General features: G+C 37.3%; 1 protein-coding gene across 4 annotated transcripts in view; it reads right to left on the bottom strand.

Annotated features, from left to right (window-relative positions):
• The window catches only part of DIAPH2 (diaphanous related formin 2), an 823,692-nt gene that overhangs the window by 190,576 nt on the left and 606,979 nt on the right, over positions 1 to 26,137 (bottom strand). The window lies entirely within an intron of this gene.

Here is a 26,137-nt window from a genome sequence, read left to right as displayed (position 1 = left end):
AGTTTAGAAATAACTCAGGCTTTGACGTTACCTGGGGTGCCAGAAAATTAGGGACATAAATGTTTATAGATTTAACAATAAATACACTTTCTCCATTGTTGAAATATGAAAATGTTGATATACAAGAAAAGGTTTAATATGGAACTATGGTTTAGCAAGTGTTTTTTACCACGTTATTGTACCTTTCTCTCTTATCTGCAAGATGGGGATTTAAAAAACATAAATCCTCATAAGATTTTTGTGAGGAAAAATGAAATACACTTATAAAGTGCTTAGAACATTTAGTCTATGAAGATGATGGTGGTGGTTGTGGTGATAACGATTTTATCTAATGGTGCAAGGCATGGAATAATCAGCCATATTCTCACAGGAAAGAAATACCTGCAAGTTAATAGCTTTTTACATGCCAAGAGCTTTAGAAATACTGAAACATATTTCAAACTATTATCTGTTTTATTCCAGGTAGATTATTTGTGGAACTGAAGTGAATCAGTACATTGCAGTAGATGGTATGGGATAAAGTTGAAGTAAACTGATCAGCCGAAATAATATTATTAACTTCCTTCAGCTCGGAGAATTCACTAATACAGAGACACAGCAACTGTAAGTTTCTTCCATCAAGCTGTTCTGTTTCTTTCTTCCTATTATGATTGATTAGATATACTTCATAGCATGTACCAACTACTTCACAAAAACTATTTTGTTCCAGAAACCCTAAAGAAAAGGACTGAATAACAAGAATACATCGACAAGACTTTGCCTGGAGGTGTGTATATTGAAATATTTTTCTCTTCATTTTGGAAGACACAATAGTTATAAAAAGCCCTGAAAACACTTTCAAAAAAAAAAAAAGCCTCTCCCGACTTGCAAGAATTATTGGTACCTCTCCCGGCTGACCCCGTCAGGCTAGCATTAGGTTAAAAGCACAAAATGATCTGGCTCCTGCAGACAAACTTCAAATAAACGGAAATAACAGAAATATAATTTTAGAGCAGGATTTCTCACCCTCAGCACTACTGTCATTTTGGACTGGATAATTCTCTGTTGTAGGAGCTGCCCTGTGCATTGTACCATGTTCAGCAGCGCCCTTGACCTCTACTCACTAGATGCCAGTAGCACCCCTCCCCGGTTGTGACAACCCAAAATGTCTCCATACATGGCCAAATGTAGCCCAGGATGAGAACTACTAACCTAGACAGCTTCATAGAGATAATTTATTCACAAAAAATGACAAAGTGCCTACTAGGCTGAATATAGCTTCTTTTCACAGATGTGGAAACTGAGTTCCAAATGAGTTTAAGTACCTGCCTAAGGTCTCAGATTTTTATAACTGCAAAGTTGGGAATAGAACTCACGTCTCATTGCTCCTGGTTTAGTGTTTGTTTTATTTTTCAAGGAAAAAAAGATAATATTATATGACAGTTTTTGTCAAGCAACCAAAGAAAAAAATAAGTAAGACTTCATCAAAATGAAAAACTTTTATCCATCAAAAAACACTATCAAGAAAGTGAAGAGATAACCCACAGAATGGGAGAAAAGCTTTATAAATCATTTATCTGTCAAGAATATACGAAAACTCGATTATAACTCAACAATAAAAAGACAAATAACTCAATTAAAAATGGGCAAAATATTTCAATAGGTATTTCTGCAAAGAAGCGATACATATAGCCAATAAGTACATGAAAAGATGTTTGACGTCATTAATCACTAGGGAACTGCAAATCAAAACCATAATGAGGCACCACTTCACACCCACTAGGATGGCTATAATAATAATAATAAAAAAAACAGGTAATAACAAGTGAGGAGGTTGAGAGATTGGAATTCTTTGCATTACTGGTATGAATATAAAATGGTGAGTCATTTTGGAAAACAGCTGCTTAAAATGTTAAACCACGAGTTACAATATGACCCAGCAATGCCACTCATAGATATGTATATGTATACATACACACACACACACAGTGGAATACTATTCAACCATGAAAAGAATAAAGTACTGATATATGCTGCAACGTGGATAAACCTTAAAATACTATGCTAAGTGAAAGGAGTCAGACACAAAAGGCCACATACGGTATGATTCCATTTCCATGTAATGTCCGGAATAGGCAAACCCATAAGAGACAGAAAGTAGATGAGTGGTTGCCAGGAGCGGGGAGAGGGGAGGAGTGGGGAGTAACTGCTAATGATTATGGGGTTCTTTTGGGGCTGATGAAAATATTCTGGAATTAGATAGTGGTGATGGTTGGACGATCCTGTGAATATAATAAAAACCACTAAATTGTATACTTGAAAATGATGCATTTTATATGTAAACTATATCCTAATAAAAATTAATAAAAATTTTTAAAAGTAGATGTTTGAGAAAGGCAGGATTGAAACAAAACTTTGAGTTAGAAAAAAATATAATGTGAAAAGGCAACATATTCTCAGGCTGTGATACAAGTTGTATGATCTTTCATAAGTAACATATGAGGCAAGTAATAGAGGAGAGAAGGGAGGTTAATGCTTGTGTATATTTTATTACTGGTTGAATCTCTGACCTGGCAAATAGTCACCGACATCTGGGTGAACTCTTCTATTATCAATCTAATGGACTGTTGAGCTGCTGAGTGCTGTCATTTATTATGAAGATGGAAAAAAACTGGTAACCTGCATTTGTATTTCTTCCTTGTTCTGATGATAACAGTTACTCTTTCATGGAAATCTGTTATGTACCAGGTGTTTTAGGTGTAAATGATTTCCAACATTTACAGAAAATCTTCAAAGTTATCTATTATTTGTTCTCATTTTACAGATGAGGAAACTTAGGTTCAGCTAGGTTAAGTGAGATGCCCAAGGCTACTCAGCTGCTTAAGTACCAGAACCAGTTCGTTCACTTACACTACCATGATGTCTTCCAAGTACAATTGTCAGACAAAATACAGGACGCTCAGTTAAATTTGAATTTCAGATAAACTATGAATTATTTCTTAGTCTAAGTATATCCTATACAATACTTGAGCTATACTTATACTAAAAAAAATTCATGCAACATTTGGGACACATTGATAGGAAAAATTATTCATTACCCATACAGTACTTGGGATATACTTATACTCAGAAACTCATGTAACATTTGGGACACCTTGATAATAAAAAGGTATTCATGGTTTGTCTGAAACTCAAATTTAACTGGGTATCTATTTTTATTTGATCAATCTGGCAATCCTGTTCCCAAGACTATTGATTTTTTTATAGGCATCCTTTCACAGACTAAGACCATCTAATGCAGACAGTAGAATGATTACAAAAACACACAAGAACCCCAAATCTAAACCATATTTTGAGGAACAGAAGTGCGATATAGATTACTGATAAGCACTATGTGATTCAGGGACTGGAATCATACTACTTCTATAGCATTCTCCATATATTTCTTTCCTTTTTATTTCTTGAAAATAGAGCAAAACTAAAAATATGTGTACATAAAAATCTAAACTGATACAATTTGGGGTAAAATAAGTCAATAATTAATATTAAATAATCGCTAATGAAGAAATGTGGCATATGTGAACAGATTCAATTTCTTTTTTTTTTGCAGGGATGCATCATATTTTATTTAGCTGTTGTCACTATGAGACTTGCAACTGGCACTACAAAATCAACATGAACTTAGATACAGTAAATTATGAAACGGACCAAATAATAGGTCCATCAGTTAACATTTTAAATGTTTCAGGAATAGATTTAACTGCGAAACAGTCATGCCACTATCATGCTTTGAAATGGCATGCGTAATCCTCAAGAGACCAAACAGACAAGGAAAATAATATCTATGGCTTGATATCAATGAACATGAATGAAAGCATTTTTCAAGCCACACAGACTGCAATATGATTCTGGTCCTGATGTCACCAGTTGTCTTCACGAAGAGGTCTCATGCTGAAAAGAAGACCCTATTCCTCTTGGTGTTTTCACCTTTTGGCTCTGGCTTTAGGAAATTAGGGGTTAGAAACACGTGCCTGTTGAAATCTCTCTCCTTAAGAAAAAAAAATGAAAAAGAGGAAGGGAAATCTTAACCATGGTTTCATATCAACAATCTTGAGTTTTACTAGAGTGAAAGATAAGCCATTTCAAGACTTGGTTTAACTCTCCTAAAAATATGAAATCTGATGGGGGAGAGAGCTCTTTTGAAGGATGAGATATTTTCTTTTCATCCTAATTCCGATAAAACAAAACCCAAATAATTAAAAGAATAAAAGCAATAGGGGCAAATCTAAGTTCAGGGTTTTGTTTTAATTCCTTAAATAAGTGACTGTGATTAGCAACACTTTATATTTGCAAACCCTCACTAAACATTTTAAAACACTAACTCATGAGTATTTAAACATCATCTTCAAGTAAGCATCAGTCGTTACTTCTTAGGGCTGAGAATTCCAACTGATTCCATTCTGTCAATGTACAGGACTGTGTTCTGTTAAAAGGATGCTAATTGAAGAGAGTGTTTTGGTAGGAACCTCAAACAAGATAAGAAATGTTTACAGAAAAACAAAGTCTCAGTTTTACTGGCATATCAATTTTTCAAAAGGCAGTACAAAGTACAAAAGGAGCAAAATATAACAGATAATGTGTCTAGGATTTACTGTAAAATATATTCACCAATCTAATTTTAAATGTCTTACTGAAATCTCTATGGCCTCGCTGAAAAATATGAATGCACTTAAAATCTTAGTTCCCTTACTGTACGTAATTAACAAATGAGACGTATGGACTAAAAATGTCATATGAAAAAAAAAAAATAGACCCGCATGAAAATGCTAAGTCCTCCCATTTATTCTAATCAAGCTTTAAGAAATGGATGAAACTGATTCAGAAAATTCCAAGTGGCTCAGATGCCAGCCTCATTCATGTCAGGTCTACATGAAGGAAGCATCTTCAAACCTTGTGATATCTGAAAACGAAAACCATCACCACCAAAAACAATTCCTTACGTCCACTGTCTTCAGTGGCTTACTATCCTAGTACTGACTGCAGAAGTACTTTGCAAGCACTGTGATCTCATGGAAAGCCGCAGGTATATTTGAGGGATGGAGAAGTGGAGACATTAGGAAGGAAAATGGCTCTTGGAGTCAGTAAACCTAGTTTCAAATCCAAGCTCCCATGACTTAACCTAAAAGCTTTGTGACCTTGAACGAGTTAGTTACTTCATCTCTTGGAGTTTTGGTTTCCACATCTTCAGAATGGAGGTACTCAAACTCATTTGGTTGCTAAACAGATGAAAGGAAATAATGTTTATATAAAACACTAAAGACAATGGCTGGTAGAGAAGAAATGCCCGATACACACTGATGCTGATTATTGTGTGTAATAGAAATATCTGACACTTGGAACAGCAAGAATTTGATTGTTAAGACACAAAGGACCACATGTGTTAACAATGGTTTATTCTGTACAACCCTCTCCCTCTTTTTTGGAAGTCATGAGGATGTGACTTCTGACTAGAAAGGTAGCACCATGTGACACAGTCTACCCTCACAAACATACTGAACATCATTTTTAATCGCCCCATATTACTGGCCTCTAAAGTCATTTTTTAAAAAACAGTGATATATCAGCATCAGTTGGCACTCATGAAAAAAAGAAACTAGAAATTTATTGTTTTCTCTTTTGGACCATCCTGGGTACCTCCTGTGTGAATATACTTGGCAAGATTTGCGATTCATTACCGTATCTGAAGTTGCATGAGAATAGAGTCACATAACCTTAAGAGAATGTAAATTGGAAATGTCCCGGTAAATAAATTGGTAACTCTGGTGCCAGAGGCCTACTGTGATCACTCTGCTGAGTATTTCTCCATTCATCAGGGATGTTAGAAGGATTCGCAAATGATACGAAGTCAAATCATTTGGCAGCAATATACAGAAGCCTGGCATGTATTATACTGAAAATCTTGTTATACACTAAACATGTGTCACCGAGATACTGTTTTTCATAAAAACTCAGTGAAACACGTGAAATTCTCCCCACATTTTTCATCTTGAACTGTCCTAGCACTTGATTCTCTCTTAGCTTTAACCAAACTGTGCTTTTAGATATTTTTTTAGCCTTCTTTGTTCTTTGCTAACCACTTCAGAATTTTAAAATGTTTCTTTCAACCACCTCTTTTTAAAATAAGACAGAAAAATTAAAATTTAAATTAAAGAACTGCTGACATGGATACTGTAAATTTCTAGCTTTCCTAGATAAGTATGATGATTCTGAGGCTTCATTTTTTATGCATCTCATCGGTAAGACTTCTAAAAATTCCTGACCTGTCATTTTATGCCCACAGTAAAAAATAATGGGAAAGAGGCCTATTTATTTTGTTCCTCTCAAGTCAGGACCCACAATCTAAACATTCTAAGGAGAACAGCATACCCTGGTGAACCCAGGACGGCCTGAGGAGCTGAGAGATCTGGTTTAAATCCCAGCTGTCTAGCAACGATCATGCTTTATTGCCTTGGGCTATTTACTTAACTGAGTTAAACCTCCTTTCCCCATCTGTGAAATACCTATACTTCACAGTGCTTGTTTGCAATATATGCTGCCATTCAACACAGTGCCTGGCACACAGACAGTGTACAATTAATGGTTATTACATTATTCCATCATTCCACAGTTGGGCAGTACCAATGCCCTATGCAATTCAGGGTCTGTACTCCGCGTCCCCCAGCCCACGAACATGCCCACCTCTGTGCATGCACACTAGGGAGAAGGAGGTATCCTTTCTGATACGGAACTCTTACAGTATCAGGTAAACATATGAGGAAAAAAACACATGTTCTCTCTCATACTCAGAAATTTCAAACAGAGAACAGGACTTGCCTTTCAGAGCCATGAGACAAAAGATACAGATAGAAGAGCTAGAACAACAGGAAGTTGGGGGGAGGAGTGAAATTCTTGTGTTAACAAACCATATTGGACAAATCTAAGAAACAAAAACATCATGGAATATTTTGTTCTGTGGACTAATCATGAAATTCACACATCAGCTTACTTAACGCTCAACACACCTTACAGGGCTGTTGGCATAAACTGAGGGATCAAGTTTCCTGTGGGAACGACTGGGTTTTGTTTTTCTTTTTCTTTTTTGGTGTTATTGTTTGTTTTGTAACATCTGGAGTTAGTTCTGTGATGTCCCTGAGAAAATGAAGTATAAACTATAAGAAGAGGCCATTTGATTTGGAAATTAGAAGTTTGCTTTTATTTCTTTTGTATTTATCTCAGAACGTGGTATTCACTTGATCTGCCTTGAGATTTATAGAGGGTTCGGGAGAATTAGCCTCTACTCAGTCCTCTACTCCAGGCCCTGCTAAGCTTTCTTATACTTTTCCTATCTTTACCCATAGGAGGCTGCTAGTTCTGCTGGAAAACCATCTACTGAAGGATTTCAAATGGAAGGTAAGATGAATGGTATAACCTCTTTGCTTGTTGGTGGGGTTCTCATTTAATTCTAGGCATCACGGGCGGCAAAATAGGTAGAGATGGAAAGGGTGTCCAAACCAGTGAACTACGATTACAGCAGCATTGCTCTTTCCCTGTCCCAGAGACGTCCTGACCATGACAATGCCTTTCCATCATTTTATTTTAAAAAAATTCTCCTTTCTTCCCTTCTATTTCTGCTTCAGATGGCTAGATACCTAATACATTCTTTACTTGAACTGTTTTGGCAGCTAGTGACACTTTTGCAATTTGCTACACTCGCCTGTAACCAAGGATAAGAGTTCTGGGAAGCACAGATCCCAACATGTTACCACTCACCGATGTGTAACCTGGACCGCGTCCCTACGTGTTTGTATCGGTGGATGAATATCCCAAAGAATACGAAAGGTAATAGTGAATCGGGACTCGTATACTCTTCCACATCTTTCTCACTCCCGTTTCAGAATGACCATGTCAGGTTACGAATGGGAAGATGTGAGCGGAGATGAGTTTTTCAGCATTGGAACAAAGAATGGAACAACCAGGTGATTAGAGAAAAATCCTACATAAGATGGTGGCAGTGATTCATTAGATTTTTCAACTGCAACTGGGGACAAATTAAGGCTTTCCATGAAAGCAAGGAAAGAATCCTACACTTTAATTAACATCAAACAACATTAGATATCCCTTTTCTATAGTTTTTCACAGTGTTTAAAGGGCATATTGGATTGAAGGAGTCACGACAAATGCTTGGGGCAAAGAATTTTCAGCTGCAGCAACTACACTCAGGGAATTAGTACCCGAGAAGATTTTGTTGGCACTATAACACTGCTAAACTTTTTCTTTTCCAGAGATGTCCACTTATTATGGTACAAATGACCTATAGGGTTCCTCTTATGCAAGATTTCATGACTATTTCACCAACCAATCAACACAATTGTAACTGCGAGGTATAGCTTTCTCACTGGGGTAACTGAAACATTGATTACCTTATTCTAGTACTTAGGTGTCTCAATAATAGACACTGAACACCTATGTAAATATGAGCATCACAGAGGTATAATGGGTCATAGGTAACCTGATAAACCAAATCAAACAAAATATACATTTTCTGCCCTCTTAGTTTCCTGAGATACTATGTCCTTTCCTCCCTACAAAACAGATTGTTTTCTCCCCATCTCCTTTCTAGACTACACTGCTGTCTCCCATCCTTTAATTTTTGTCTTCTCCTAAAGCTCTGTCCTCATCTCTTTCCCCCGCCTTCCCTCCTTCTCCATTCTCTCTGCCTGTCTGCCTGTCAGAGAATCCATTTATTCCCACTTAGAGTTGAAGACAAGAAAGCCCTTCTAGCAGCCAACAAGGCCTTATGTGACCGGGCCCCCTCCCACCTCTGACGTCATCTTCTCCTCAGTCCTCTGTCCCAGCTCTCCGGTCTCCTTCCTTCAGCACCTTTACATTTCCGTTCCCTCTACTCTGACAGCTCCATCAGGTCTGCTTAAATGCCTCCTTATCAGTGAGGACTTCCCTGACCACCTAACATTAACCCCCAACCAACTCCCTAGCTTCCAATTCCCTACTGTATATAGTCTTCATAACACAAAAGGGCAAAACCTAGTGAAACTTTTCATACCCTTCACATTTGCTAAGAATTAGCAGCTGGGGTTACTTGAGTTATATAACATTTCTTAAAAATGCCACTGCTTAGTGTTGCTGAGGCCTAATACCCATGACATGTCACACTGACATAGCTCAACACTCTGCAGCGAAAATTCACTTGTGTAGACATTAGTGTTTACAAAGAATCTCCAAAGGTTTAAAAGAAAAGATGCATTCTAATTTTGAAAATGAGTCTTTGTTTTGAATGAGATATTTTCAGGATTCACAAACACCAGTAATACATAGCTTTTCCAGTGATCTTTTGGTTTAAGACAAAGCCATCTCAGGTTTGGGTGGATGGTTTAGATGAAAAGTTCCTTGAGTTTATTTGTATAAATGACTCCCTTTAGACGGAGGGGAGACTCATAGAAGAAACTGGTCTGCTGCAGGTTAGGGAGCAGGTTAAGTACACATAAATCCTAGTACACATTCACTGAATTAGCCCTCTTGTATTTAGCACAACCAGCTTACTGTTCAGCCTCCTTAGGAAACAAATAAAAAATTAATGTCTCTTTCACATGCTGTACATATCTGGAGGTTTGACAGACAAACAGATCTTTGTACACCAGCGTGGTCACGAAGAGAATCGCAAAGGTAAATTATTAAAACTGAGAAGAAAGAAAAAAAGAGACTGTTATGTGCAAATCTTCTTGGATATTAAACTTGCAGTTGGTTACAAAGCGGTCATGCACGGATAATGAAGGCTGGCTGTGATCCCCAAGGCCTTCTTTCAAAATCTGCCTTTACAACTGCAAAACCAAGTGATCTGAAGTTGGAGGAAAAACTGCCTCTCCCGTCACAGTCTATTAGAATGCTGAACTCTGATTAGTTAGAAGTTAATCTACAATCTGCAGCACGGAAAAGGTTTCCAATGCTACAGGTTTCTGCAGACGCATTTTTCTTAGCAGGTATTTGAGTAGCCCTTTTTTCCATCTGGGAAAGAAAAACAATTGAGTTCGACATGCCTCTACGGACTCTACTTGATTAAAATCTATGAAGCGCTTTGAGCGTATATAGGAAGTTAATCTATAACTTAAAAAAATTTTTTTTATCTTGAATCAAAGGAACAAAATGAAACTCTAAAGTGACTGATACAATATTTTAATGGGAAAACGTTTTGGAGAGGTATGGGCGGGGGAAAAGAACAAAACAAGTGGTATGCTACAGGTCTGGGAGCTGAGTTTACTGCCGTCTTACTGTCACCATCTTAGAAGATGGAAAGGCAGCACAATCAGTAAGGTTTCTGATGAGACCAATTGGGGTGGGTTGAAAAGCACCTTGGAGATTTGGATAAGAATATCAAATTACCCTGACAAGCAGGAATACAGCCTCAGAACAGGAAGGGCCCTCGGAAAATGCTTGTTTTCGTCTCCTACCTGTGAATAGGGTTCCGTGACTGCCCATAGGAACCTGTGCCGATCCTTTATTACTTCTAAAAGAAAATACTTCCTTATGTTAACTAAAAACTGTCAGTTTCTTAAGGCCACATCTTATGTATATTGGTCACTGAGAAATAAAAACCTGGTCAATATCTTCCTTAAAATTTTTTGCACAGAGGTGTAGCTTGTTCCCAGGACAAGTGGTGCCTGCGTCCCACAAAATTCTTAAATGCAATGCAGGGGAATTTCTTAGTTTGTAGGGTAAAGGTTGGGGAGGTGGGATGGGGTCAGAGGGGCCCTTAGGAAAATTGGTTTGGACTCCAAATTAAGCCACGCGATACCATTTTCTAGAGTAACAACTCTCTCATAGAGAGTTCTTTCTAAAAATTTAATAATGTTTACGTTTTCCTCTGGGTCTTCTCTCCACTTGTTGGACATTGCTTTTTAAATTATAGGCTTCTCCATCTTCATATGTCTTCTCCCCCCAAAAGAGACAAAGCAGGAAACAATAACAAAACAAGAGACGGGCTAACCAATATGCGGGGTAAGGATATTCCCAGTTTTCCATGCTCTAATTCTCCTAACACACTCATATCATAGCATTTGTTCTGTAACATTTGAAGGGGCAAGTGTAAACTTTTAAGATTGGTTCCGATGTATCTGTTGAAACCATGAATCCCGTCCTTCAAATAACCACCTTGGGAAGCCATAAACTTATCTTGGTGAGGGCCATTGGTGATTGAAACTGCTCTTTCAGAATTAACCTCTGAATCTAATGACATTCAGTCTCATTGTTTTAGATGCACAGTATTTTTGACCAGACATTTTGTTGCCCAGTTTGCTTATATATCTTATTCATCAAACTCAGCTCAGTATCACTTTTGATCATTTTCAAAAATCAAATCCACTCTGAAATTGCAAAGATTTAGTACCCCTGAAAAGATCTAAAGCACATGCTACATAACCCTTAGGGAAAAATCAAAACAGCCCTTTCCAAAACATTGAGGGCAATGTCCTCATCTTTCAATTAAGATAACAAGGGGGATAAAATTCCCATGACACTACATATGATTTGACTTTAAAAAATAGACACACCTCATATAATGCTGATTCATGGTCAGTTGTCTTCCACTAAGAATCAAAAATCTTTTTCTAGGAAATTTGTGCACATTCTTATCTCTATGCTATCTGCTTGCTGCCCTTAATTATTTTATATTTTACTAATTCCTAACTGACCTTGATCTTATTTCTGAGGGAATGTACACATCAAAAAAAAAAAAATTAACGGAGTGTTAGAAATCCCTCCGGACATATTGCCACTGATATAGAGACAGGGAAAGAAAGACATGGCCAAGGAAGCAGAAAAGCTAAGAGAAATGTAGCCTTGTTTGTATCTAGTGACTTGTACCTTCCCTGAGAACCAGGAAACATTCATTCATTCATTGAGTATCTACCATGTATTGTCACATACTGTTTTAGTTCCTGAGGGAGCAACAATGAGCACTACGGACAAGGTTCTTATACTCCTGGCACTTAAGGGTCATCCAAGAAGCACTAGAATGCTCACTCTCTTTTAGTCAATTTCCCAGACTCACTCGCCCGGAGCACTGTCTTACTGTCAGCTGAAATAATATTCTAGAGTCTGGAATCTAGATCCTGGTTTTGTTTTTTTTTGTTTTTTTTGGTTTTTGTTTTGTAAATCATCATTAAGAATGAATGTCACATGGGAAGGAATCAAAATCTTAGCAAATAAAGAGAGATTTCATTCTCTTGGATATAAGGCACCAATTCTTTTTCCAAAGTAAATTAAAATGGTTTTGCTCAATTTGCTTTTCACAAAGACATCTTGATTGCCAGTCAGAACTCTCTGTTCTTCTAAGTAGAAAGTGATTGTTTGATGAATTGTCCTACCTTCCAGGATACTGACAGCAAGATGTTCTTACTGTAATTATGGGGTAGCACCTTTCCCTTTATTGATGCTGCCTGAACAATCAGACAATCAGAGTAATTTTCATCTGTAGAGAAATACACACACACACACACACACACACACACACACACACTAAACAACTAGTGCAAGGCAAACAACACAAATGGAGAAGGGAGCACTGACGAGGCATGGGTAAAAAAACGGCAACACAGCCCCTAGAGGTCAGAGCGGTCTTCAAGTTAACCCCACAAATCCATGCTAGATTGTTGGTAAGGGAAGTGTCATTTTTGTTAATCAGAAGAGAGAGAGCATACTGGTAAACCTCTCCTTCCTCATTAAATTCCAGACCCCAAAGGCTGTTTCACTAACCATCACTACAAGATGCACTCATCCTTTCTTATATATGATGTTAATATATCTGTTAAATATTTAACAGGCATTCAGATACCCATATTGTTTCCTTTATGTACATTTGCTTCAGTCTTGGCTTATTTTAACAGCCTCTGAAAAGGCAGGCACTGTGTTGGTTTCGCTTGCTTCATGTGTGGTATTATATTCAGAGAAGCGCTGTTAAGTTTAAGCCCAATATAGCACCTAATACAAAGGAGGCACACCATGTATTATTTCTTAATTAACGAAGACAGCGATGATTAATTTATTGTAAATACTAGCTTTGCATGTGTGATAACATTCTTATTTGAGTTTAATCTTTTGACAAGCTGGCCTTTTTAAAGAGCTGTGCTTAGAATATGGCGGAACAACTGTAAAGGCCCAGAAGGATTTACCAGGAAGCTAATGAAGCAAAAGCATCAGGACCTCTGCCTTGCATGGGAGGGGCGCTGGCAAAGTGTTTTTGTAAGATCTGCAAAAGAAAGACATGTTTATATTCTTTGCTTTAAAAGGGTCTTCCCAAATTGTATACATGCAGGACTCACACATGTGAATCCTCCAATGTATAAGGGATGCATGCAAACCTGAAAAGAAGTCTGACGAAGAATAAGAGAAGTGCCAAAAGTTTGGGAAATGCCAAACTATAGACAAAAGATAGATAATTAGGTTCAGGGAAGATGGGATTAAGGGATGTAACTATATCTATGGATGTGAACTGGATATTGATTTAAAGGAAAAGCTTATCAGACATCTTCCCTATTTCCAGAAGGCAAAATAATAGGGCCTGCATTTGAATTCTAAGAAAAGAAACCCTGAGAATTCAAGTAACTTTAGAGTAAGAATGGCAAAGCAGTGGAACAAGTCAAGTTATGAAATTGCTTTCTCTAGAAACGTATTTGAAAGATTAGCTAGTTAGCTGCTAAAGGTGTTGGGAAAACATGCCAGGTGCCTGAGTTATGAGATACATCCACTGGGAATGCCTCAGTTTCTATTCTAGGGTATTTTGGCTGTATGGGTGTAAGTGTCTGAGTCATTAGTTTATAAAACAGGATAAATAAAATGAATATACAATTTCATGCCTCTCTTTGACACCATGAATCTGGAGTTGTTATAGCCAGAAAGAGTTGATCTGTGAAAATACCAGGAAACAATATTATAAGGCAAATCACTTCAAAATTGGGTTTGGATGGGATAGAGGTCGGAACCAGAGATATTTTGCTTTAAGATCCCCTTTTCAAAACCAGAAATAATAAGGACATTGTTTTATAGTGGTGATTGCATTCTGGGAAGCAAGCCATTCCATCTGTATATGAGCACTGCGGCTCCATTCCACAATGTAAAACCCATCTCACTTGTGATTATATCCTTGATCATGACCTAGATTTGGTCAAATATCACTACTTACTTACTTACTGATGGGAATATCCTTTTCTCATTATGCTAATGATCTACTGCCCTCTCCTTTACCTCCTTCCTCCCCGGGGTATGATACCATTATTTATAGAGGAGTTTTCTGGCTTCATCATGAATCTTCTGCTTAAGTTGCCTTATTTATTGGTACAGAGGGATTTTGCCATTAGGCTTGACATGTTGGACAAACAACTTACTAGGGGATTTAGGGAGTTTACAGACACACTGGATTTTATATCCTGTACAAAACTTGCAATAATAAATGCCATGTTTTAGATTTGACTTCCTTCAGTGTAAACTTCTATCTGCCTGTTTGACTCATAGGTACTCAAGTACAATGAAGTCTCAATGTTACTATCTGCATATTGTGAGTGCTTATACTTAAGTACTTACAAAGGTAAATTATGACACTGTGATATACCTAAGACATTTAATATGACTAGATTTTATCTTGTAAAATGTATGCCTATTTCTCTTCTTTTAAAGTGTAGCAACTCCCCACAACAGAGAAAGGGAAACATTTTTTATTCTCTTCAAAGAGTCTTTGTAGGTGGCAAGACTTACAGAAGGTGGAAAGATCGGGTATATGTTGAAAGAACAGCTCTTCTATGATTTCTATCATAAAGAGAAAAAAAATGCTAGAGACATAAGCAGGGAATTAGCTGGCTATGGTTAAATAATGAAGATTTAAGGTGTTGTAGTCAGTCAGTCACAAGTGAGTAGTAAATCATGAAGTCAGGCTGACAAATGAGCGGCTGGATGCTAGAACATACCAATAAAATGGAGGAAACACAGGGAACTTCCCGCACCAAAGGAAAGCTCTCTACTCAAGAGTTAAACATGGAAAATAGAGTTCACTTTGGGATTTCACAACTTAGAGTGATGGGGTGAATGTAGACAAGTTTAAGTACTTTAGTCAAATACTTGCTGATACAATGTTGATGAAGAGTCAAGGGAGTCATTAAAATAATGAAAGGTTTTTGGAAAACACCAGAGAGGGGAGGGTGAGAGGGCAAAGAGAGAGAACGGCTAGATGGCTGCGAAGCATTTAATACAAAAGGCCATGTATTATTAGATTTCTAGCACAGGAGGAGCATGATTATCAGTTACACATATGGTTACTGATCAATAAATATTTGTTGGCTACCTCTATGTGCCAGACACTCTGCTGTGGGATAAAAATGTAAAGACAAGTGACATGCATTTACTCCACAGCAACTCACAGTATAAAGAAGAAGACAGATATGCACACGAGCAATTATAATGAGTGAGTATTACCACATTGGGTCAACCACGTGATATGAGTGTACAAAACAGGAAGCAAAGAATTCTCCCTGGAGTTGGGGAGGAGGTACTAGGAAAGATGTAATGGAGAAAGTAGCCACGGAATGGAGTTAAGGATGAAGATGATTTCCCTGGTGGAAGGGAGGTTGTGAGCATGACTGCATTACAAGCAGAGGAAAGCACAGATGGTTGGGGGTATTAGAGTACCAAGGGTTTTCAAATGCTAGCTGAGACTTTATTGTCACCCATGGGAGGCCATTAATGGTTTCTGAGAAGGTAGGTGTCCCAGTGAGATCTATGTTTTAGAAAGAAATACCTGGCAGTGGTATAAAGAGAGTTTAGAGGGTGCTAAGACTGAAGTCAGATGACTGAAAAGATTACTGCAGTAGTCCAGGGGAGAGACAACAAATACCAAAACCAGGGCAGCTTAAGTGAGGACATTTCAAGGCAGAATCAACATAAAAGAACAGATGTGAATGATGAGGGAGAAGATATCAAGTTGTACCATGAACCAAAACAGAGTATATGGGAGGAAGTTGGGAAAAGATGTAATGAGTTGCATTTTGAATACACTGAGCTTGGGAGTTGTGTGAAATCTAGAGGCATCCAACAAGCAATAAACTTGTGTCTAGAGTTGATGAATAAAATCACAACTCAGGAAAAGAGTAGAAACCATGAGAAAAGAGATGAATTGCCCAGGGAAACTTTTGTTGGGCTGCGGGTGGGCCCTTGGAAGTGCTCATGTTTAAGACTGAAGGATGGGGATCCAAAGAAACAGACTGAGGAGATATTTAAACTGAAAATTAAAATTAAAAAATCCTGCCTCATTATGACACAGGATTGTTCTACTGATGAGGCTGCCTGTGTATCGTACTTTAAGGTAGCGTGGGGGGCAATTTGGGCTATAAAGCATATATTGTGTCCCTAACATAATACAGACACCATGACTCTTTTGTGTCCAGGAGGTGAAAGGAACCTCAGGACGACTAGCTGAGCATGACTTGGGTCTCACACACCAAGTCTGGGTTCAGCCCCCACAGTCATCCTGCCCAGCACACAAATTGAGTGCGGTACTTCTGCCGCTGGGACAATATATGAAGAAATGAATGTCACCAGGAAAGGACAGGGGAAATCAACAGCTAAGCTGATACCACAGCTCTTCCAATCAAACTCGAAATTCCCATATTCTCAGAAGCTCCCATACTCTCAAGGAAGGCCTGCATTGGAAAGTTTAAAGGCAAGAGACTGTATCTGCTTTCTACAAGTTCCCTATTAGAATTTTTCTTCTGCACCCTTGTTTGCATGCTCTATGTTAAGAGTCCCCAAGCTTTTTATGTCAAAGGCCAGACAGTAAGTATCTTTCACCCTGTGGGTCATATGGACTCTGTCTCAACTACTCAGCACTGCTATTTTCCTGCGAAAGCATCCACAGACAATACACAAATAAAGAAGCATGGCCTTATGCCAATACAACTTTACAAAAGCAGAGGGCAGGCTGGATATGGCCCCGGGGTCACAGACTGCTGATCCCTGATCTTTATCATGGGGGAGGCCATTTCCAGAGGATGCCCACCTGAAAAACAAAGATCATGAAGCGGGGTGATGAGAACAACAGACAGGGTAAGATGCAGGATGTTCTTGGCAGAAAAAACATTCTCAGACCCAGGAAGATTAGGCAGCCATGTACATAATGTTCTTCCAGAGGGAGAAGAAGAGCTGCATTTCCCCCAAATATTTCCTCTATCAGCTAGTCAGGCTGCAAGATGGTCTTGACAGTAAAATTCCTCTGCTGGATTAAGGCGTCATCCCGGATTTAAAGGGCATGTATGTAGCACAGAACGAGTGACACATTAGTCCTTTTCTTTTTTTTTATTGATGAACACGGGTGTTTGTTACAGCAATATATATATATATATATATATATTTTTAAGGAGCTCATGGTGGCCCATGCGGGGATCGAAGCAGCTACCCTGGTGTTGTTAGCACCAAGCTCTACCCAACTGAGCTAACGGGTCACTCACCCCCACACTAGTCTCGAATGAGTTTATCAGATTAACTGGATGACAGCTAGCAGAGAACAATGACCAGGGCGAAAGGAATCCAAGATGAACTAAATGTCTGTAAATTCCTTACAATTTTTCATATTTTTGGCAAAAAATATTTGGTAAAAATATGCTTTTACTCCACTAACATGCTTTGCTATACATGCCATCTTTTGTCAGAGCTTCCTGTCTAGAAACTCATCTTGGAATATCAATGTCAAGCTTCTAAAATGAGGAATCTGAGCTATCTCGGGGAAGAAGCAGTCACTGAGGTTGGATTCGTATTTGTCTGAAGTATTGTTTTGCTTTGTTCTGTTTTCTCTTGACAAAGTACAGGTGTTAAGTTCATTAACAAGGACAAGAACCATAGCTTTCGAAATAAAATTGATAAAAGGACATTTTCTCATGAATTTTCTTTTTTAAGTTTTGAACTTCACCTGTGTCTAAAAGTAGTCAGCGTGCCATGCTTCTAGGTACAGATCTGTTTGCATATCCTCCATCTTCCAGAACACAATGTTACAATTATTTAACTTACATGATAAACACTTGGCAAGATTGTTTCTCTCAAGTGTGGTAGAATTAATTTTTATTTTTCCTATACAACATTAGAAAACACACCTTATGAACCAGATAGGGTTTGTATGAAAATCATCTAATTATAAGTAGTGAAATCTTCTAAATAGGAAAGCTCAGTGATTCCTACATTTAAGGAAAAAGCTACAATGCCAAAATCTAAATCTTAACTTAAAATAGTAATTGTACAAGGAACTTTATGACCAATGCTTAAACCTCTCAGCCATTGTCATTGTATTTGACACATTTTTTTCTTTCCATAGCACTTATAGTTTAACATGTAATATAATTTTACTAATTAAGTTTATACCTTATTGTCTCACTTTCCCCATTACAAATTAAGCTCCACCAGGCCAAAGATTTTAGTGAACTAAACAGGGCCAGTGGATACAACAGTGTCTCTAATTTAGCAGGCACTCAATAACTATTTGTTGAATGAATGAATGAATGAATGAATGAATGAGAAAAAACAAGTAAGCAAGAAAACTGGAAAAGCAGAGGTGTCTTGTATAAGTATATTCCAGCTAAAGATAGAAAACAAACAGGGAAGGATAACTTGAAAATAAATGAATAATGTTTTCTATTTACATTTACATTTCTATTCACCAAGATTAAAATATATATATATATATATATATATATATATATATATATATATATATATATATTTAAATGAGCACAAGTATGCATTTCGCAAATATATCCCATTCATTTGTATTTTGCCAATTTGGAACTTTTGACCATTCAAAAAATGCTGAGCAGAAATGTACTTTTGTGTTGTCTATTTTACAGAAACTGTTAGTTGCCTGCCTGAATCCATCTAACATCAATCTTCTTACTTGCTGGCAAGTGCCCTAGATTGTTTGCTGCTCCCTCTCTACACAGTTACATACTCGGGGAATGGGCCCTATCCCGGCCCCAGGGGTGAATCATAATTAGTCTAAGATTCTCCTTGATGGTGATTAGTTTAGAAATGGGCATGTGATCAATCCTAGACAATAGAATTTGAAGGAAATCTCTGCCCAGCAGCTTCTGGAAAAGTTTTTCTCCTTAATAAAAAATGGTTCATGGGAAGCAACATCCTTTTCTTTGTTAGATATCATAATATTTGCATTTGATGTCTGGAACAACTGCAGTCATTTTGCAACCGTGAGCCAACATGCCAAGGATGGCAGGCAAAAATATTTGGAAAATCTGAGGTCCTGGGTGTCATCACTAAGCTACTGAATTAACCGATCCTATAATTGCCTTACCTCTACACTGCTTGCGATGTGTGAGAGTAAAACCATATTCTTAAGCTAATTTTAGTTATGCTTTCTGTTACTTGGCAGCTAAAAGCATCCTGATAGACTATGAAAAAGAACAAATGCCAAAACATGCTAGTCTGTTTAAAAGCAAAGTTACAGCAATTATTTTCAGGTGCTTACAAAAACACTTGAGCAACAATACCTACATACACAAGCAGTTATAGTAATAGTTATAAATTAATTTGGCCTATGCTTTAAAGCCTGAAATATGCATGAAAACATATTTTGCCTAAATAATGCTCAAATGTAATAAATGTATATTTCTATGATATATGCTTCAGACTTTTAATGTAGTATGAAAGAACCACATAATTATGATGTATTAAAGAGGCTTAATCCTAAATTAATTTTTTATTTATAAATCTTGTATTTTAAACTAAGGACCAAGTAAGTACTTGAGCAAGTACTTTCTGGTAGATGTCACCTGATGAAGGAGGACAGCTTGTAACACTAAAAATAGTTAACCTTCAAAACAAAGTTTTCAATTTGGTGGGGTCATCAACCCATATCTCCCATCTAGAGATTAAATTGGTCACTACATTTATACTTATTATCTTATCAACATTTTAGTTCATCATCTGTCTTGTTCTTCCTTATCACTGTTGCATTTATATATCTGTAATACACATGAAACATTAGGATTTTTACTCTTAGACCAAAGACAAGCAAAAACAAATTACACACTATTACAAACTATACCGTCTAGAGTACAAGAAAGTTTGGTTCTTTTGTGCACTATAAATAACATTTCAAAAAAATAAAAGAAAATGACTTCAGCTAAACCATCATATTGAGAAATCCATTAACTTGAACACAGAATTTATAGGATCTTGGAGAATAATGGACTTAGAACATCTTCCATTTCAAAATGCCAAGATTTTAAGAGATGAATGGTATGTTCCCTGGCTTTTCAGGAATATTGTGCAATTTCTGATTTGCTCATAAACCCCATCAAGAACATAAGGAAATTCTGATTATCAAGAGACCGAACAGTTGCGGAAAATGAAATCAAAACGGATATATGAGCAAAATCAGCAACCGTTTGATCAGGATTATAGTATGTTTCAGATCTAACAACAACGACAAAAAAGGTTGAAAAAACTGTATTCTGTGACTTTGAAATTTGGTTCAAGGAGAGAATGAGAGAAAACAAAAGGAAATATACAGAGCATATCAACAAAATGTATACACATTTTAAGAAAGGAAAAAACTGTATTAAAATTGTAATACTCAATATATATGCCAAAAACAAAAGATGAATACAAGTCACATTTGACTTCTGCAGTTACAAGAGGTACTCAAAGTGGTTACCATCAGCGTAATTTTAATACAGTTTTTTCCTTTCTTAAAATGTGTATATACTTTTTGGCACTGTGTGTGTGTGTGTGTTTGTATGGAAACTCTGATTTTAAAATCATACTATTACTTTTGTTAAAGCTTTTTGTGATTAAATTTTAAACCTTTATATAATTAACAATTTGCACTTGTAAACTGAAAAACAGCCTAATTAAGGTAAATAGTTCTTAAATCAAAATATACAGTAGACTGTAGCAGAATGCTTATGAAACACTAGTGTGAATAGGTCCAACTGGCAATCCACCAATTACCAATTTAAGGTGCCTTGCCACAGGCAAGTTTGATGAAGGTGTTGTGTAGAAAACAAAAAGAGAAAGCAAGATTTCATTGGTTTATTTACAAGTGGCTTTTAATAGTCAATGATGTTTAGCATGGCACCGGAGACCAGGTATTCTGGAAAAGACACCATGAAATAAGCCAATCAACATTTAATCACAACTGAAGACATAACCAATGGCATTATACCCTAAATGCTGATGGTCATATCCATATAGGCATAAGCTACTAGGATTTTTACAAGGAAATATAAATTTCAGGGCTTAAATTTCCACAAGATTTGTACTATTATTTTAAAAAACTATATTCACCATCTGAATACCTATGTACATATACAGAGAAGTGCCTGGAAGGATAAATGCCAAGGTATTAATATTAATTATCTCTGGGTAGTAGAATTTCAGCTGATTTTTTTTCCTCTGATTTCCAATTTTGTTACAATTTACACACGTGAATTAAAAATATTACAAGCCATATGATCTAGGACATCTTTCAATGATATAGAAAATATTAGCAACTAAAACAATACCTAATAGTGATCAAGTTGCTAATTGAAATTATCATTATATTAATGTGACAGATGCATTATTAACTTATCCAGTACAAATTTTGCATACTAATTTGAATCATCTCACATCGGTTTGCCAAATGAAAATTAAAAACAAAAATCTTTAGCAGATAATCCTAAGCAGGATTTCTTAATCGGCACTACTGACATTTTGGGCCAGGCATTTCTTTGTTTGGGGTGAGGGGAGCGGCGGTCCTGTGCACTGTAGAATGTTTAGCAGCATCCCTCGCTTCACCTACTAGATGCTAATAGCACCTCCTCCTTGGTTGTTGACAACCAAAAATGTCTCTAGCCTTTGCCAAATGTCCCTCGGGGGACAAAAGCTGCCGTGGGTTAGGACTAATGCCCTAAAGTAACAGGACACAAGTCAGTCTTTAAGCAACTGATTTTGACCTAGATAATCTGCATGGATTGGCCTATTGCTCAGGACAGCTGTCAGTCATAAGAAGTAATTGAAGCTTGGTTACTGCTTATCCAAGCATATGATGGGAACCCTTTTGATCATCATAATGACCTCAGTGCACCTTCCCTGGACATGAAATTGCTGTTTCTCCACTTTGAAGTCAGCGTGGAAAACTAGGAAACAATATGTTTATAACTAAACATAAACACCAAATAAGGTGGGGAAGAACAAAAAGCAAAGACCTTTAAATGTGAAAGGCCACACAGTAGGAAAACAATGACTGGACCCAGTTAACATGCCACCTCCTCTTTAAAGCCTTCCTCAAATCCCACAAAAGAAATGCCTCTCTCCTCTGCGCACACAAGCTCTTTGTATATATGTATCTTATTTCGTTACTCATATTTGCTCCTCCGACGGCCTTTCCTACAAGAATGTGAGCTCTGGAGGGCCAACATTCTGATTTTTTTCATCCTTGGTTGTTTAATCCATTCATTGTTTTAATTTATTATTCATTCATCTATGTCCTTAGTGATGAGCACTGTGCTCCACCCAGAATAAGCTAATTATGGTGCTGATCACAGAGGATATGGAGGTGAACATGTTACAGGGCAAACTGTGCGGGGATGGAGGTATGAAAGCACACAGAGGGGTGATCTATGCCAAAATGGCAGCGTTAGGGAGGGCTTCTTAGATGAAGTTACTTGAACAAGTTGGTCAAACAACTAGAGAGGCAGGAGGAGGAGGGAGTGAGCACAGCAGGCAAAAGGAGCTCCGTGGGCATGGTTCCTGAGACAGTCCAGCCTCCTACTAGCTAAGGCATCTTTTCTGGTAAAAGATTAGCGGATGGACAAACAAATGAGAATGAAGCAAAATGAAGAAAAACTCAGTAGGTTGAGAGGGTGGTGCCAGCAGCATTAGCCTCTGGGATCTTCCTGCTCCATTTGTTAACAGGCGAGCTTTGATAACAATCAATAGCTTTGGCCAATCTCAAGGCCACTCACTGGAAGAGGTCAGCTTGTATACCTACTGCTGATCTCATAACTTTTCTACTTCCTGGTGTTTGGCTAGAATTCAACAATAATTTATTTATGGGGAACACTTGTTTGAAAAGTTCTATGTGAGGCGTTGCTAGAACTAAAGATACTGCATTTTGTTTCCTGGTTCTAGTTCTTACTAGACTTTAATAAGAAAAGTAAGACTTGAATGGATTTTGTTAATTTTTTCAGTGTTAACTATTATGTTGCCTTAGATTTTTAAAGGGCAATATTCAGCTTGTCATAAATAATTCCGACAAATTATAGAAATATTTTTAGAAATATTTATATTTTACAATTTGATAATATTAATCTAAAATGTGTAAGATATTTTAAAACTATACATACCAGTAGGCACTTCTATCATATTGGGAAATTGGGGTTTTCTTTAAACCATGTGTGCCATCATTACATATTCCTTTAGTTCCTTATAATATTTAGCTTTTTTATACAAGCAACAATCGTATCAGAAAAACAAGACATCTACTTTTGGCCCAAAGTAAAGAGTCAAACAGAATACAACAGTTGAAAGGTGACATCTTTTTCTAAAGAAGAATTCAATGACGTCTGTATAATACAGTAAGGTCTATTCTCTGGCACAGCTGTGGAATGAAGTATTCTGGTCAAATATTCTGCTTAATAGAGTTACCATATATTTTACATGGATTGCCTATTTTCAAAGAGTTGCACTAGATCAAAATAAACCTAAAGCTATGTAGCCTGGGTGGTCCCAGCTGGGCTCAAAGGGAATTATCTCTGTGTGTGAGATTAAATAGAGGGAGTTGGTGGACCCTCGGGATTCTATTTGCATGAAAGGATTTAAGCTGGTACTTTATTTATCCCTGTCTTCCATGAGAAGGAAGATACATGCCTAGGTGCCTGAACAGAAGGGAGGAAGAGGGGCGATGGTGGGGTTTATGGTCTGAGGTCTCTAGGACTGGAAATGTTTTTTAAGCCTCCAAGGGGAAAGGGGTCAGGAAAGAAGCAAAAGGAACTGTTTTTAGGAAGGGTTGTGGGAAACACGGCTATCTGTGCATTGAGCATAATACCACTGTGGTACTGCAAGGATTGGTGGTAAAATTAGAGCAGTAGGAGTCTGCAACCTCAGCCCAGATGTAGGCATTTTCATTGAAGGCCAACCTGAAGCAACTTTGTCAGCAAAAGGTATTTAGCAAAAGGGAGCTGGAGCTGTAACAGGTCAGGAAGGGCAGGGCCTTCTTTTGTTTGTTCAGTGCTATATGCTCATTACCCTAGGAGAGCAGGCACTCAAATACTCATGGACAAATGTCAGGTGCTGACGAAAGATGGCATGTTTTTGAGCCCACGGGAGGTAACTCGAGATGTACTTCTGGGAGTGGAAACTTTGCAAGGAGCTGGAGTCCTGCCAGTGGGGGTAAAGAGTAAAGAAGAGATAGTGTGGGATATTGGAATCACTGTTACTAAGGTGACCCCCATTTGAATTCACAGATGATGAAACCTGGAGACATTTATCTTACAAATAAAACTATATTAGTCAAGAGACACATCAGGGTGTTCGCAGTTTCTCATGGGCATCTTCATAGTATTAATTACCATTTTATTGGCAAAGTGAAGACACGTCAACTTATGAGGCATTTAGTAGAGATTTGGGATGATGGGATTCTAGTTAACAGTTTATATGACTGATTAAGACTTATTTGTTAAAGAATACATTTAGTTTCTTATGTAAGGCCACAATTTTTATAATGCTGCACTCAAGTTTCCTTTAAATGTCAAGTGCTTTGTGAATTGAAGGTTTAAAAATATGTCAAAATAACTTAAGTCTTTTTGGATCAGGAATTATATATGCAATCTTTTTATGCAAAAATTCATCCTCATTTCTTTAAAGGCAAATTGCCTTTAATGAATGAGTAAAATGTCCTGTGTATTGTCAATTTAGTCATTTGAGTCTAACTAAATGCAGATGCTCACTTTGGCTTTCCAATTATAGTTTCGATTTAGACATGATTGAGGCCTTATAAAGAGGAAAATGGCTTGAGGGAGATGAGAGCTTCTCAAAATTAAGCATCTCCATAAGCCAATATGCCTACACAAAGAGCTCTCACACAAGTTTAGATTTTAAAGGAACAATTACTTAAGGGGGGAAGGAAGCACATCCCAAACTGAGATTTAAGACAAGAGTGACCTCAGTTGTCATAACTCCCCATGCCCTAGGAGCTATGGGAGCAATTAAGCAAATCAAGGCATCATGACAACATACATTTGCCTCTGAGCCTTCGTTTAGTTTTGATACCGCGCTCCCTAAGTCTCTCTCTATTCTAAGATGCTCAAATCCTCTTGGGTACTTGCTGTTGTCTTCTGCTGCTGCTTCTACTCCCCATACTTGACCTTTCCCAGTCTGGGAGGAGGGTTCATGCTAAGTGATTATGGCTCAATTCAGCCAACCTTAGATGGTCTGCCCTTTAAGTAACCAGAGTTCTTTTGATTTTGTAAACTACTTTAATTTTAAACAGCTTAGATTTTATCCTTAGGCCACAGGGAAGTCATTAAAGAATTTTAAGTCAGGAAATTATCTTGTTAGGTTTTAGTTTTACTCTGACTATAATGTGGGGAATGTATTAGAAGTTAGAAACGGTAAAAGAAGTCGACACAGATACCAGCCATAACATCATCATCATAGTCCAGCTGAGAGACGGCGGAGGCCCAGAACTAAAACAGTGTCAGTGGGCTTGGAGAGAAATGGATGGATTCAAAAGGTATTTAGAAGGTAGAAGCGACAAGACTAAACGATGGTCTAAAACTCTGTAATTTATAGATATCACTTAGCCTCCCAGCACTTAGCTATTTTAACACTCATTTAAGAGCTGTTCAAACATTGTTCAACAAAAGTCCTGATTTAAAAAAAAAATTAAAATTTATCAAATGAACAGTAGCAAACACTTATTTTGTTGAGAAGAAATCTTCAAGCAAGATTAGTAGTAATGGTAACATTTTCTTCTTAAGTTATGTCAATGAATCTAATTCTATAAAGCCCTATTCCTATATTTCTAGTATATGGTATATAGAATGAAGACTCTCTCATACAACAAATATTTATTGAG

This window comes from Rhinolophus sinicus, chromosome X (genome assembly GCF_036562045.2).
Source record: "Rhinolophus sinicus isolate RSC01 chromosome X, ASM3656204v1, whole genome shotgun sequence".
Classification (NCBI taxonomy): Eukaryota; Metazoa; Chordata; class Mammalia; order Chiroptera; family Rhinolophidae; genus Rhinolophus; species Rhinolophus sinicus.
The sequence above is the reverse complement of the archived record's forward strand: the minus strand, read 5'-3'. Positions and strand labels throughout refer to the sequence as shown.